The 14,342-nt window shown below is 40.0% G+C and overlaps 1 non-coding gene across 1 annotated transcript; it reads left to right on the top strand.

Moving 5' to 3' along the window:
• Positions 1-2,975: 2,975 nt before the first annotated feature.
• On the top strand, positions 2,976-3,166 carry LOC143653653 (U2 spliceosomal RNA). Its single transcript, XR_013161451.1, has one exon. It is a non-coding gene; the product is annotated as a U2 spliceosomal RNA (small nuclear RNA).
• Positions 3,167-14,342: the final 11,176 nt, after the last annotated feature.

Raw genomic sequence — 14,342 nt, 5'->3', positions numbered from 1 at the left:
TAACAAAATGTAGTATATACATATGATGCAATATTATGCAGTAGTGAGATGAAATGATGTCCTGAAGCACATGACAAGATGGATGAGCCTTGAGGACGTAATGCTGAATGAAATAAGCCAGACACAAAAGGATAGATACTGTGTGATATTGTTTTATGAACATGGTAAACATAAACAAAACTCAGAGAGTGAATGATCAGCTAATGAGGTTGCACTTAAATATAAGGGAATAGATAGAAGTGAAGGTGGTTCACTAGCAGGTCTATAAGTAATATTACCATATTGAAGGTGAACATGACTGAAAGGAGTTGTAAAGACCCATGTGTCCCACCAATTATCACTACAAATATAAATAAGTTCTTGCATGAACTACTGCAAAGATATGAATCTTGTACAAAGAGTCTGTAATTTCAGGATATATGGGCAAAACTGCTGTTGCATACTATGTTTAACAGGAAAGCATCAACAGTAGCACAGCAATTCCAGGGGTAAATAATGGGAGGAGGGACAAGGGTTTAGGGAAAGTTTGGGATTTCTCTTTGGTGAGGATGTGTTTATTGGTTATCTTTCTCTTGGGAACAATGAAATTATCTTTAAAAGAAAAAAACAGAGGGAAGAGAGGTGAAACTTTTATAATGCAGACTCAGTAGAGCTACTTGTATTCACAACTGAGGACAACTATTTGTCCCACGTTCTTAAAAATAAACAGGGTTGCCTAGTAACAAATGAATTGGAAAGTTTCTGTGTGAGGACCTAGGGCCCAGGCCCATGCCCTCTACCATTAGAAAACAAGTCACTGCAGGCAGCCACCTATATGACCAGGACAGGCAATAAAGGTCAGCAGACACCCTCAGTGAGGAAAGAATGTGATCAAAACCCGCTTTCCCCAATCAAATCTCACAAGACCTTGCTGAAACTATGTTGTCACACTCTATGGACCTAAACCTTTATACACTGATCCCATAGCACTCTTCTCTTTTGTGCAGAACATTGACTTCCATTTCCAAATTGGCCACTATCAGGAGAATCTTCTCCTGTTTGTAAGTCCCTAATAAAACTCATAGGTAACTGCATGGCAGGCATGTTCTTTGGTCTTGGGGCTAAGTTGGGTTGGAACATTTGGTGAACCAGCCAGAAGACGCAAATGCCTCCAGCCATAAAAGGGATGAATAGTGGGAAGGGAGACCCCCTGGGGGGAATCCCAGGATCACCTATAACATCTATGTAGGGGTGGAGGTGGCTAGCCGCCTAGACAAATGGGTACTACTAAGGGAATATGAGGATGCCCAGGACTCCCCAGCTGGACTTTCAGCACTCTTGCAGCAGGCTGCAGGTCAGTTTGGATTTCATGAGAAAAAGGAGTGCCATCAAACTGCCATACCATCACATGGCCCTTTTAGGAGCTGCACATTTGGCCAGGAAAAGACCCTGTCTGCTAAAGCTGCAGTTTGCCACTTAAAAGAAGACCTTGAGTTAAAAAGGGACTTGTGTATAGTCCAAGCAGTTTTGAAGGATGCATTGAATGAGAAGCTACACTGTGCATATGAGAGTTTAGAAATATTGGCATGCTGGTATGCTAGAGTAAGAGGGCATAGACTGCACAAGGGGCAAGTGAGGCATATCCTGACTTTTTCTGACTGGGACTCTAAAATATTGGATCCTGCTGATTTCTTTTCCGATGACAGTGAGCCCCAGTTTGACTGGGATATTGAAAATGAGGAAAGGAAGCTAGGCCAACAAAAAGTTGTCAGAACATATTCAGCACCCTCACCTTATTCAGCCACTGCAGCTGCCCCAGCACCCCCTCCTGACCAAAAGATCTTAGTTAACATGCAGGACTATACCATCACTGAATTTTATGTGAAATTGAGAATCAGTACAGACAAAAGCCTAAAGCAGTCCTGTCAAATTGGCTACTACATCTTTGGGACAATGGTACAGAGTGTTACTTTCAGGAAAAGAAAACATCAAATTAGCCTCAATTATTACACACCCTTCCCTCTGCCAATGTATATATACTCTGGCTTCCAGGCCAGAATCCAATTTGTTGCTAAATTGGCTTAAAACTCAAATGTAGAGAAACTTGGCCCAATGTGGGAGAGGTACCACATGCTGCTCCCACTGGAATACACTATATGAATTGCAAGATGTGCTGAGGGGACTAAGAATGAGGTATGCCATTTATGCTGTTAATTTTTTTTTTTTACATAGGCAGGCACAGGGAAGCAAACCTGGGTCCTCGGGCTTGGCAGGCAAGCATTCTTACCTGCTGAGCCACCGTGGCCCGCCCTATGCTGTTAATTTTGTTGGACCAGTTAATGAAACCATCACAACAGGCATAAAGGATGCTATCCTGCCTAGTATCCCCAACCAGCGGTATAGGACTCTTACACCCATTTTTAGCCCAATAGTAGGGCAACCCATTTCAAAGGCCACCCAAATTGTGGTGATTTAGGAGAGTCAGAATGCTTAAGGTACAGATCGGCCAGAGTAAGAGGTACAGGTTGTGCCTCAAGGCGGCATGACAGTCAAAGCCATGTATCATGCAGGCAGATGTGGGCCAACTTAATAATAACTGGCACTAAAATTGAAGATATTGATGGGTAGCCAAATGCGTACTTGTCAGGATCTGGAGTAAATTACCTAAAGAACAAAGATCTATATCTACCAGATCAGTGGATGGGGAGAGAAATTCAGGTCGAAAGACCTGGTCCTTAAAGTCTATGGGGCCCTCTGCTTCTCCTACTGAGGAGGCCTGGCAAGTTCCTTTATGCCTCGCATAAAGGACTGGCCAAGATCCCCAAATTAGAGCTATATATTCGGACACTGGGGATTGGAGGCCACATATTGAGTTAACAATCTTTTGCTTCCTTACTAATTAGCATAGGGTTTTAACACTCATGGACACTGGAGCAGAATGCAAACAACTGTAGGGGAAATCCATCTCTGGTGCTGGGTGGTCAAAACCACCATCCATCACTTCTCGGCCTTTTGGCTAAGATCAAGTGTAGTATCTGTTCTTATCAGTTTAATATCTGATACGTCCTCTATCCGAGGACAATACATTAAATGGATTTTTGGAGCAGGGAGATGGAATAGGAGCTTGCTCCGTCCACTCCACGCATCGACCTGGTATTGCAGTACTTCCAGGAATGGTGCACTCCCTCCTCAATTGCGGTGTGAACTGACAGACTTGATTTTTTCCTTGTTCTTCTGCTTTGCTTCTTTTCTTTACCAGGCCAGGATGTCTACAGTTCTTCGTGTTTTTCCCCCTGAGCTGCTTGTACAGTCGTTTCCTCTTCGTCTCTTTCCTTCTTTTCTACTGACATGTCCTTTATTTGTGGCGATGGCCAACCCAAGTTTCGCGCAAGTGGTAAATAAATGCTAGGAAGTAAAAAAAAAAAAAAACCACCATCCAAAGAGGACGTGCTAAGTTGTGACCAGAAAAGCTACTCTCCCCCACATGCATGGTTGCACTGCATCAATATTAGTTACCAGGGAACCATCAAGAAGTTACTGCCACCATTAAGGAATTGGAAAGAGTGGGCATTATAATCCCTACTCAGAGCCCATTTAATAGCCCAGTCTGGCCAGTGAAGAAGCTTGATGGTTCCTGGTGGATGACTACTGATTATAGAGAACTTAACAAAGTAACTCCTTATTTGTTTGCAGCTGTACCAAACATAGCTACTTTGTTACAGGACATAAGTATTCAATTAAGCCAATTTCATTTTATGTTGGATCTTGCTAATGCCTTTTTTAGTATTTCTGTAGATCCTTCCAGCCAGCCTATGTTTACCTTTACATGAGTAGGACACAGTGGACATTAACTATGCTACCGCAAGGACATCTTCATAGTCCCACTATGCACCATGGTTTGGTATCTGTGTTAGTCATGATTTTCCAGAGAAACAGAACCACCAGGAGAGATCTGTAAATATGAAATTTTAAAGGTGTCTCATGCAACCATGGCAATGGAAGAGTCCAAAATCAGTAGGGCAGGCTGTGAAGCTAGCGGCTCCGATGAAGAGTCTGGACAAATTCCACAGGAGAGGCTCACTGGCTGAAGGAGTGGTGAGTCTCTCTTCCTCCTTAAAAGCTTTTGGGATTATCTTGTTGTGGGAGACACACCTTAGTTGTTCATGTATGTAACCAGCCACAGATGTAGTCAACTGGCTGATGATTTAAAACACTAGACTTCTGGTTTATCAATCAAATATCCTTGCAGCTATGGCAGGCCAGTGCTTGTCTAACCAGACAACTGGGAATAATCACTTGACCAAGTTGAGACCTGAACCTAACCACCAAAGTAGCCCAAGATTTTAGTCTGCTAAAGCTGTCAGAATGCAAAACACCAGAAATGGATTGGCTTTTAATAAAGGGATTTACTTAGTTAAAAGTTTATAGTTTTTCAGAGGAAAGGTAACTAGCTTCCATCTGAGGTTCTCTGTTACCTGCAAAGACACATGGCGACATCTGCTGGCCTTCTCTTCTGGCTTCTGGGTTCCAGTGGCTTTCTCCTGGGTGATTCCTTTCTGCATTTCCAAACATCTAGGATGAGCTGTGAGTGCTGAGATACGGTATGCTGAGCTGCTTGGGCTGTGCTGTGTTGAGCTCCCATCTGACCTCTCTCTTTTAAGCCTCCAGTTAATTAAATTAAACTTCACTCATTGTGGAAGTGACTCCCCTTAGCTACCATAAATGTAATCAACCATAGATGAATTTCACATACTGGTGATTTAAGTCCACAGAAACAGAATGGGGCATCACCACCTGGCCAAGTTGACACCTAACTACCGCACACCAGCAGAGGTCACTTTTTTTCATTATATTGATGATGTTATGATAACCAATAACTCTCTTGCAGAATTGGAAACCATTGTTAAGACCATAGTGGCCACCTTAAGAGTCAAGGGTGGGCAGTAAATTGGGACTAATTACAAGGGCTGGATGCTAAATTACCCCAACTCACATACTCCTAAACAGCTCATGGGAATGAGAGTCTGTGATGGTTAGGTTCTGGTGCCAACTTGGCCAAGGGATGATGCCCAATTGTCTAGTCAAGGCAAGTACTGCTCTGACTGTTGATGAGAAGATATTTCATGGCTGGTTGAGAAACCAGAAGGTTGGTGTATTAAATCATCAGTCAGTTGATCCTATCTGTGGTTGATTACATCTGCGATCAAGTAAGGCATGACCCCACCAACAAGATAACCCAATCAGTTGAAGACTTAAGAAAGAAGACAGACTTTTGGCTGCTTCTCCTGTCAGTGAGCCACTCCTGTGGAGTTCATCCAGACACTTCATTGGAGCTCCCAGCTTCCCAGACTGCCTTGTGGATTTTGGACTCTTCCATTCTCACAATTGCTTAAGACAACTTTATAAATCTCATATTTATAGATATCTCCTTTTGGTTCTGTTTCTCAAGAGAGCCCTGACTAATACAGAGTCCCTTATAGGTTGGTTATCTTGGACCACTTCCATTGTTAGGGGGGTGGTGATTTTTTCTGACTGGAACGGACACATAATCTGGATATGGGTTTGCCTTCCCTGTATGCAATGCTTCTGCAAAAACTACCATCTGTGGACTTACGGAATGCCCTATCCACCATGATAGTATGCCACACAGCATTGCTTCTGATCAAGGAACTACCTTCACAGCAAATAAAGTGTGGGAATGGGCACATTCTCCTGGAATTGTCTGGTCTTACCAAGTTCCCCATCATCCAGAGGCAGCTGGGTTAATAGAATGGTGGAACAGCCTTTTGAAAACCCAATAACCATGCCAACTAGGTGGCAATACCTTGCAGGGCTGGGGAAATGTTCCCCAGGAGGCTGTTTATGCTCTGAGTCAGCATCCACTATGTGGTGCTGTTTCTCCCATAGCCAGGTTCATGGGTCTAGGACTTACGAGGTGGAAATGGGAATATTACCACTCACTAGCACCCTTAGTATCCTGTCCCTGAATCCTTAAGCTCTGTTAGTCTACAGGTCTTAGCTCCAAAAGGAGGAGGGCTTCCACCAGGAGACACAACAATGATTCCATCAAACTGGAAGTTAAGACTGCCACCTGGCCATTTTGGGCTTCTCATGCCACTGAATCAACAGGCATGAAAGGGGATTACTGTATTGTCTAGAGTAATTGATCCTGAGTATTGAGGAGAAATAAGACTGCAACTATACAATGGAGGTAAAGAAGAGTCTTCCTGGAATATAGGAGATCCCTTAGGGCGTCTCTTAGTACTACCATGCCCTGTAATTAATGGCAATGGAATACTGCAACAACTCAATCCAGGCAGGACTACCAATGGCCCAGAATCTTCAGGAATGAAGGTTTGGATTACCCCACCAGGCAGAGAACCACAGCCAGCTGAAGTTTCTGCTGAGGGTGAAGAGAACATGGAATTTGTAGTAGAAGAAGGTAGTGATAAAAATGCACTTTGACCATATGATCAGTTACAGAAACAAGGTCAGTGATTGTATGAATATTTCCTCCCTGTTTTGTTATGAGTTTATTTGCATTTGTACATAAGCAAATTTCTTGTTTTCCTCTTATATGACATAAATTGTATTGTTCATATTACAGTATTTATGTAATAGGATATGAAGTTTAAAAGTGAACATTATGGAGGGAGATTCCAAGATGGAGGCTTAGGGAGGTGTGGAATTTAGTTCATCCTCCAGAGCAGCTAATAACCAGCCAGGTTATTAGCTGGACAACTGCTGGGGCCACATCAGTGACCAGACACACAGTGTGTACCAGTCTGGACAAGCTGGACCAGCTGCGATCCCACCCAGAACCGTGAATCACCCAAGCCATGGAGGCTGGCAACCCTCCCCTACAAGCTGGTTCCTGGAGGGGAAAGGTAAGAGACTTTACTAACAGCAAGGGGCTGAGCTCAACCAAGCTCCAATTGTGGAATTAATGAACAAATTCTGACTACTAAAAATAGACCCCTAGTTCAGTTGAACCTCCAGTAAAAGCTGAGGTTGCTGTTTTTTGCCCCAGAACAGAGGGGGCAGGGCTGATGGAAAAAGGAAAGAAAAAAAAAAAAGAGGCTTTTTGGATTGGACAGCACAAAATACTTGAAAGGGTCTAGCCCTGAAGGAAAGGAGGGAGTATATAGGACCTGGAAATACATAGAGCAATGCACCAACTTAAGTTCTTGATTGGCAAACCCAAGGAATGGTAGTCCTGATCTGAAAAGGATTTTTTTTTTCTTTTCTTTTTTGTAGTTGTGTTTCTATGGCTTGACTGCTCTTTGGATACAACTGCAAGGCTTCTCAGGCTCCAACTGCTTCAGGTAAGGGTGGAATTAAGCTTGTCTGAAAAACAAAGATGCTAGTCAGGTGAAAGGAAGTAATTCCCTGGAAGCTGTGCCTTCCCCAGGAGAGGGGTAGGGCCCAGCTCAGGTGGAATCCCTCCCTCAAGGAGTTCAGACCCCAGGGTCTGGAAAACTAAAGTGATTAAAGCCAGCATACAAACTCACCTCTGTCTCAACTATGCCCCCAGCAGGGAGAGTCTGTTGAAGTTAAAGGCACCACATCACTTTATGCTGGGGGGACCCACAAGCAGACAAGCACCACGTACTGAGCAGGATAGGAAAAACACAGAGTCTAGAGGCTTCATAGTCTTTCAACCAGCTGGGTCTCACCCTCAGGGAAAACTAATGCAGGTAACTCTTTTTTCCTGAGAGGAGGCCAGTCTGGTCTGGGAAAATTTGACTGGGGTCTATGATACCTAAGTAGAAAGTCCTAAAAAAATAAATAAAAAAAAAAGTCACCATACAGGCAGGGCAAGAAACAAGAATACAAGAATTAAAAAATTCTGATCTATTAAAGAAAACCCAAGCTAGAGGTCTAGAATAAGTTATCCACCAAGAAAATCCTAGGTAAAAGAGTAAAAACAATCCCCAGAATAAACTAATTAAGGAAATTAAATGTCTACATGCTAGCTAAAAGTAACGAATCATACTAGGAAAATGGAAGATATGGCCCAGTCAAAGGAAGAAACCAACAATTCAAATGAGATGCAGGAGTTGAAACAATTAATACAGGATGTTTGAACAGACATGGAAAATCTCATCAAAAATAAAATCAATGAATTGAGGGAGGATATAAAGAAGTCAAGGGATGAACAAAAAGAAGAAATCAAAAGTCTGAAAAGGCAAATCACAGAACAGTAAAAGAGATGGAAAAAAAACAATGGAAACCTACAATGTTAGATTTCAAGAGGCAGAAGATAGGATTAGTGAACTGGAGGATGGGACATCTGAAATCTGACAAGCAAAAAATATATAGGAAAAACAATGGAAAAATATGAGCAGGGACTCAGGAAATTGAATGACAATATGAAGTGCACAAATATACGTGTTGTGGGTATCCCAGAAGGAGAAGACAAGGGAAAAGGAGGAGAAAAAATTGTGGAGGAAATTATCACTGAAAATTTCCCAACTCTTATGAAAGATGTAAAATTACAGATCCAAGAGTTGCAGCATACCCCAAACAGAATAGATCCAAACAGACATATTTCAAGATACTTACTAATCAGAATATTAGTTTTCAAAGAGAAAGAGAGAATTTTCAAAGCAGCAAAGGTAAACAATCCATCATGTACAAGGCAAACCCAATAAGACTATGTGTAGATTTCTCAGGAGAAACCATGGAGGCAAGAAGACCGTGGTATGATATATTAAAGATTCTAAAAAAGAAAATCTGCCAACCAAGAATTCAGCAAAATTATCCTTCAAAAATGAGGGGGACATTAAAACATTTTCAGACAAAAAATGAATGAGAGAATTTGTGACCAAGAGACTGGCTCTGCAATAAATACTAAAGGGAGCACAAGAGACATATAGAAAAAGACAGGAGAGAGAGGTGTGGAAAAGTTATCAGTAAAGACAAAAAGAAGAAAAATTAGATATGACATGTAAAATCCAAATGACAAAATGTTAGAAAAAGTAGTGCCCTTACAGTAATAACAGTAAATGTTAATGGATTAAACTCCCCAATCAAAAGACATAGCTTGGCAGAATGGATTAAAAAACAGGACCCATCGTATGCTTTCTACAGGAGATGCATTTTAGACCCAAGGACAAACAGGTTGAAAGTGAAAGGTTGGGAAAAGATCTTTCATGCAAACAACCATCAGAAAAGAGCAAGAGTAGCTATACTAATATCCAACAAATTAGACTTAAAATGTAAAACAGTTAAAAGAGACAAAGAAGGATACTATATATTAATAAAAGGAATAGTTCAGCAAGAAGACATAACAGTCATAAATATTTATGCACCGAGCCAGAATGCTCCAAAATACATGAGGCAAACACTGAAAAGAGATATAGACACACCTACGGTAATAGTTGGAGACTTCAAGTCCCCGCTCTCATCAATGGTCTCAACATCTAGACAGAGGATCAATAAAGAAACAGAGAATTTGAATAATACAATAAATGAGCTAGATTTAACAGGCATTTATAAGACATTACACCCCATAATAGCAGGATACACCTTTTTCTCAAAAGCTCATGGATCATTCTCAAGGATAGACCATATGCTGGGTCACAAAGCAAGTCTCAATAAATTTAAAAAGATTGAAATCATACAAAACACTTTCTCAGATAATAAAGGAATGAAGTTGGAAATCAATAATAAGCAGAGTGCCAGAAAATTCACAAATATGTGGAGGCTAAACAACACACTCTTAAACAACCAGTGGGTCAAGGAAGAAATTACAAGAGAAATCAGTAAATGTCTCAGGGCAAATGAAAATGAAAACACAACATATCAAAACTTATGGGACGCAGCAAAGGCAGTGCTAAGAGGGAAATTTATTGACCTAAATGCCTATATTAAAAAAGAAGAAAGGGCAAAAACTCGAGGAATTAACTGTCCACTTGGAAGAATTAGAAAAAGAGCAGCAAACTAACCCCAAAGCAAGCAAAAGGAAAGAAATAATGACGACTAGAGCAGAAATAAATGAAATTGAGAATATGAAAACAATTGAGAAAATAAAAAAAAACAGAAGCTGGTTCTATGAGAAAATCAATAAGATTGATGGACCCTTAGCAAGACTGACAAAAAGAAGAAGAGAGAGGATGCAAATAAATAAGATCAGAAATGGAAGAGTAGTTATAACCACTGACCCAACAGAAATAAAGGAAGTAATGACAGGATACTATGAACAACTTTATGCTAATAAATACAACAATGTAGATGAAATGGACAACTTCCTAGAAAGGCATGAACAACCAACTTTGACTTGAGAAGAAATAGACGACCTTAGCAAACCAATCACAAGTAAAGAAATTAAATCAGTCATTAAGAAGCTACCCAAAAAGAAAGGTCCAGGACCAGATGGCTTCACATGTGAATTCTACCAAGCATTCCAGAAAGAATTAGTACCAATCCTGCCCAAACTCTTCAAAAAAATTGAAGAGGGAAGGCTACCTAACTCATTCTATGAAGCCAACATCACCCTCATACCAAAGCCAGACAAAGATATTACAAAAAAAGAAAACTAGAGACCAATCTCTCTAATGAATATAGATGAAAAAATCCTCAACAAAATTCTGGCAAATCAAATCCAGCAACACACTGAAAGAATTATACATCATGACCAAGTAGGATTCATCCCAGGTGTGCAAGGATGGTTCAACATAAAATCAATTAATGTACTACACCGTATCAACAAATCAAAGCAGAAAAACCACATGACCATCTCGATTGATGCAGAAAAGGCATTTGACAAAAGTCAACGTCCTTTCCTGTTGAAAACACTTCAAAGGATAGGAATAGAAGGGAACTTCCTCAAAATGATAAAGGGAATATATGAAAAACCCACAGCTAATATCATCCTCAGTGGGGAAAACCTGAAAATTTTCCCCCTAAGATCAGGAACAAGACAAGGATGTCCACTATCACCACTGTTATTCAACATTGTGTTGGAGGTTCTAGCCAGAGCAATTAGACAAGAAAAAGAAATACAAGGCATCAAAATTGGAAAGGAAGAAGTAAAACTCTCACTATTTGCAGATGATATGATACTATATGTTGAACCGCCCCCCCCCAAAATCCACAGCAAAACTACTAGAGCTAATAAACGAGTACAGCGAGTACAGTGGCAGGTTGCAAGATCAACACTGAAAAATCTGTAGTGTTTCTATACACTAGTAATGAACAATCTGAGGGGGAAATCAAGAAAAGAATTCCATTTACAATTGAAACCAAAAGAATAAAATATTTAGGAATAAATTTAACTAAAGAGACAAAAGACCTATACAAAGACAGCTACAAGAAATTGTTAAAAGAAATCACAGAAGACCTAAATAGATGGAAGGGCATATCGTGTTCATGGATTGGGGACTAAATATAGTTAAGATGTCAATTCTACCTAAATTGATTTACAGATTCAATACAATACCAATCAAAATCCCAACAACTTACTTTTCAGAAATAGAAAAACCAATAACCAAATTTATCTGGAGGGGAGGGTGCCCTGAATAGCTAAAAGTATCCTGCAAAAAAAAAAAAAAAAAATGAAGTTGGAGGTCTCACGCTACCTGACTTTAAGGCATATTATGAAGCTACAGTGATCAAAACAGCATGGTACTGGCATAAAGATTGATATATTGACCAATGCAATCGAACAGAGTGTTCTGATATAGACCCTCTCATCTATGGACAATTGATCTTTGATAAGGCAGTCAAGCCAACTCACCTGGTACCTAACAGTCTCTTCAATAAATGGTGCCTAGAGAACTGGATATCCATATGCAAAAGAATGAAAGAGGACCCATATCTCACACTCTATACAAAGATTAACTCCAAATGGATCAAAGACCTAAACATTAGATCTAAGACCATAAAACTGTTAGAAGAAAATGTAGGGAAATATCTTATAAATCTTATACTTGGAAGCGGTTTTATAGACCTTACCTCCAAAGCAAGAGCACTGAAGAAATAAATAAATGGGAACTCCTCAAAATTAAACACTTTTGCCCATCAAAGAACTTCATCAAGAAAGTAAAAAGACAGCCTACACAATGGGAGACAGTATTTGGAAACAACATCAGATAAAGTCTAGTTTCCAGAATTTATAAAGAGATTGTTCAACTCAACAACAAAAAGACAGCCAATCCAATTACAAAATGGGAAAAAGACTTGAACAGACACTTCTCAGAAGAGGAAATACAAATGACCAAAAGGCACATGAAGAGATGCTCAACGTCCCTGGCTATTAGGGAAATGCAAGTCAAAACCACAATGAGATATCATCTTGCACCCACCAGTATGGCCATTATCAACAAAACAGAAAATGACAAGTGCTGAAGAGGATGTGGAGAAAGAGGCACACTTGTCCACTGTTGGTGGAAATGTCAAATGGTGCTACCACTGTGGAAGGCAGTTTGGCAGTTCCTGAAAAAGCTAAATATAGAATTGCCATGGGACCCGGCAATACCATTGCTAGGTATCTACTCAGAGGACATGAGGGCAAGGACACAAATGGACATTTGCACACCAGTGTTTATAGCAACATTATTTACAATTGCGAAGAGATGGAAACAGCCAAAATGTCCATCAACAGACAAGTGGCTCAACAAACTGTGGTATATACAAATGATGGAATATTATGCAGCTGTAAGACAGAATAAAGTTATGAAGTATGTAACAACATGGATGGACCTTAAAGACATTATGCTGAGTGAGATTAGCCATAAACAAGAGGACAAATACTGTATGGTTTCACTGATATGAACTGACATTAATGAATAAACTTGGAGAATTTCGTTGGCAACAGAGACCATCTGGAGATAGAAATGGGGCAAGATATTGGGTAATTGGACTTGAAGGGTTACAGATTGTGCAACAGGACTGATTGTAAAAACTCAGAAATGGATAGCACAATGTTACCTAACTGTAATACAATTATGTTAAGACACCGAATGAAGCTGAATGTGAGAATGATAGAGGGATGAGGGCTGGGGGCATGAATGAAATCAGAAAGATAGATAATAAAGACTGAGATGGTATAATCTAGGAATGCCTAGAGTATAATGATAGTGACTAAATGTACAAATTTTAAAAAATGTTTTTGCATGAGGAATAACAAAGTGATGTCATAACTGCAGGGTGCTGAAAACAGATGGTAATTAATATTTTAAAATTTCAACTTATGTGTGAGACTAAAGCAAAAAAATGTTTATTTGGTAGAAAATTTATACTTTGACTAGTGCATTTCCTAATATAATTTATGTAGATAGCTTGATTGAACACCATAAGTACTTGGAACCTTAAGTAGGACTTGAGATTTTGTTGGTTTGTCCACAGTGATGCTCCATTGAATCCCAGAGTGATTTGATCAATGAGTGGAAAAGTATTTGCAAAGTCCCCTTTGGGGAATGATGAGAAAGGTGGAAAATTCAACTTCCCCAAGTTGAATTCTTGACATTCTCACAAGCAGTTTGGACAACCAAAGCTATAGGCTGAGCCCCCAGTCTTGGGGTTTGTTCATATGAAACTTAACCCCAGAAAGGATAGGTTAAGCCTACTTAAAATTAGGCCTAAGAATCACCCCCAAGAGAGCCTCTTTTGTTGCTCAGATGTGGCCCCTCTCTCCAGCCAACACAACAAGCAGTCTCACCACCCTCCCCGTCTACATGGGACATGACTCCCAGCGGTGCGGACCTTCCTGGCAACGTGGGACAGACATCCTAGAATGAGCTGAGACTCACCATCAAGAGATTGAGAAAAACCCTAGAATTATCAGAGACTCAGCATCTAGGGATTGAGAAAACTTTCTCGACCAAAAGGGGGGAAGAGTGAAATGAGACAAAGCGTCAATGGCTGAGAGATTCCAAACAGAGTCAAGAGGTTATCCTGGAGGTTATTCTTATGCATTAAGTAGATATCACCTTGTTATTCAAGATGTAATGGAGAGATTGGAGGGAACTTCCTGAAAATGCTGAGCTGTGTTCCAATAGCCATGTTTCTTGATGATTGAATAATGATATAGCTTTCACAATGTGACTATGTGATTGTGAAAACCTTGTGTCTGATGCTCCTTTTATCAATCATGTCAACAGATGAGTAGAACATATGGAATAAAAATAAATAATAGGGGGAACAAATGTTAAAATAAATTTAGATTGAAATGCTAGTGATCAGTGAAAGGGAGGGGTAAGGGGTATGGTATGCATAATTTTTTTTCTGTTTTAATTTTATTTATTTTTCTAAATAGATGCAAATATTCTTAGAAATTATTATGATGATTAATATCCAACTATGTGATGATATTGCGAATTACTGATTATATATGTAGAACGGAATGATCAAAATAGGAA

Source organism: Tamandua tetradactyla, chromosome 1 (genome assembly GCF_023851605.1).
Source record: "Tamandua tetradactyla isolate mTamTet1 chromosome 1, mTamTet1.pri, whole genome shotgun sequence".
NCBI lineage: Eukaryota > Metazoa > Chordata > Mammalia > Pilosa > Myrmecophagidae > Tamandua > Tamandua tetradactyla.
This window is presented reverse-complemented; position numbering and strand designations above follow the sequence as displayed.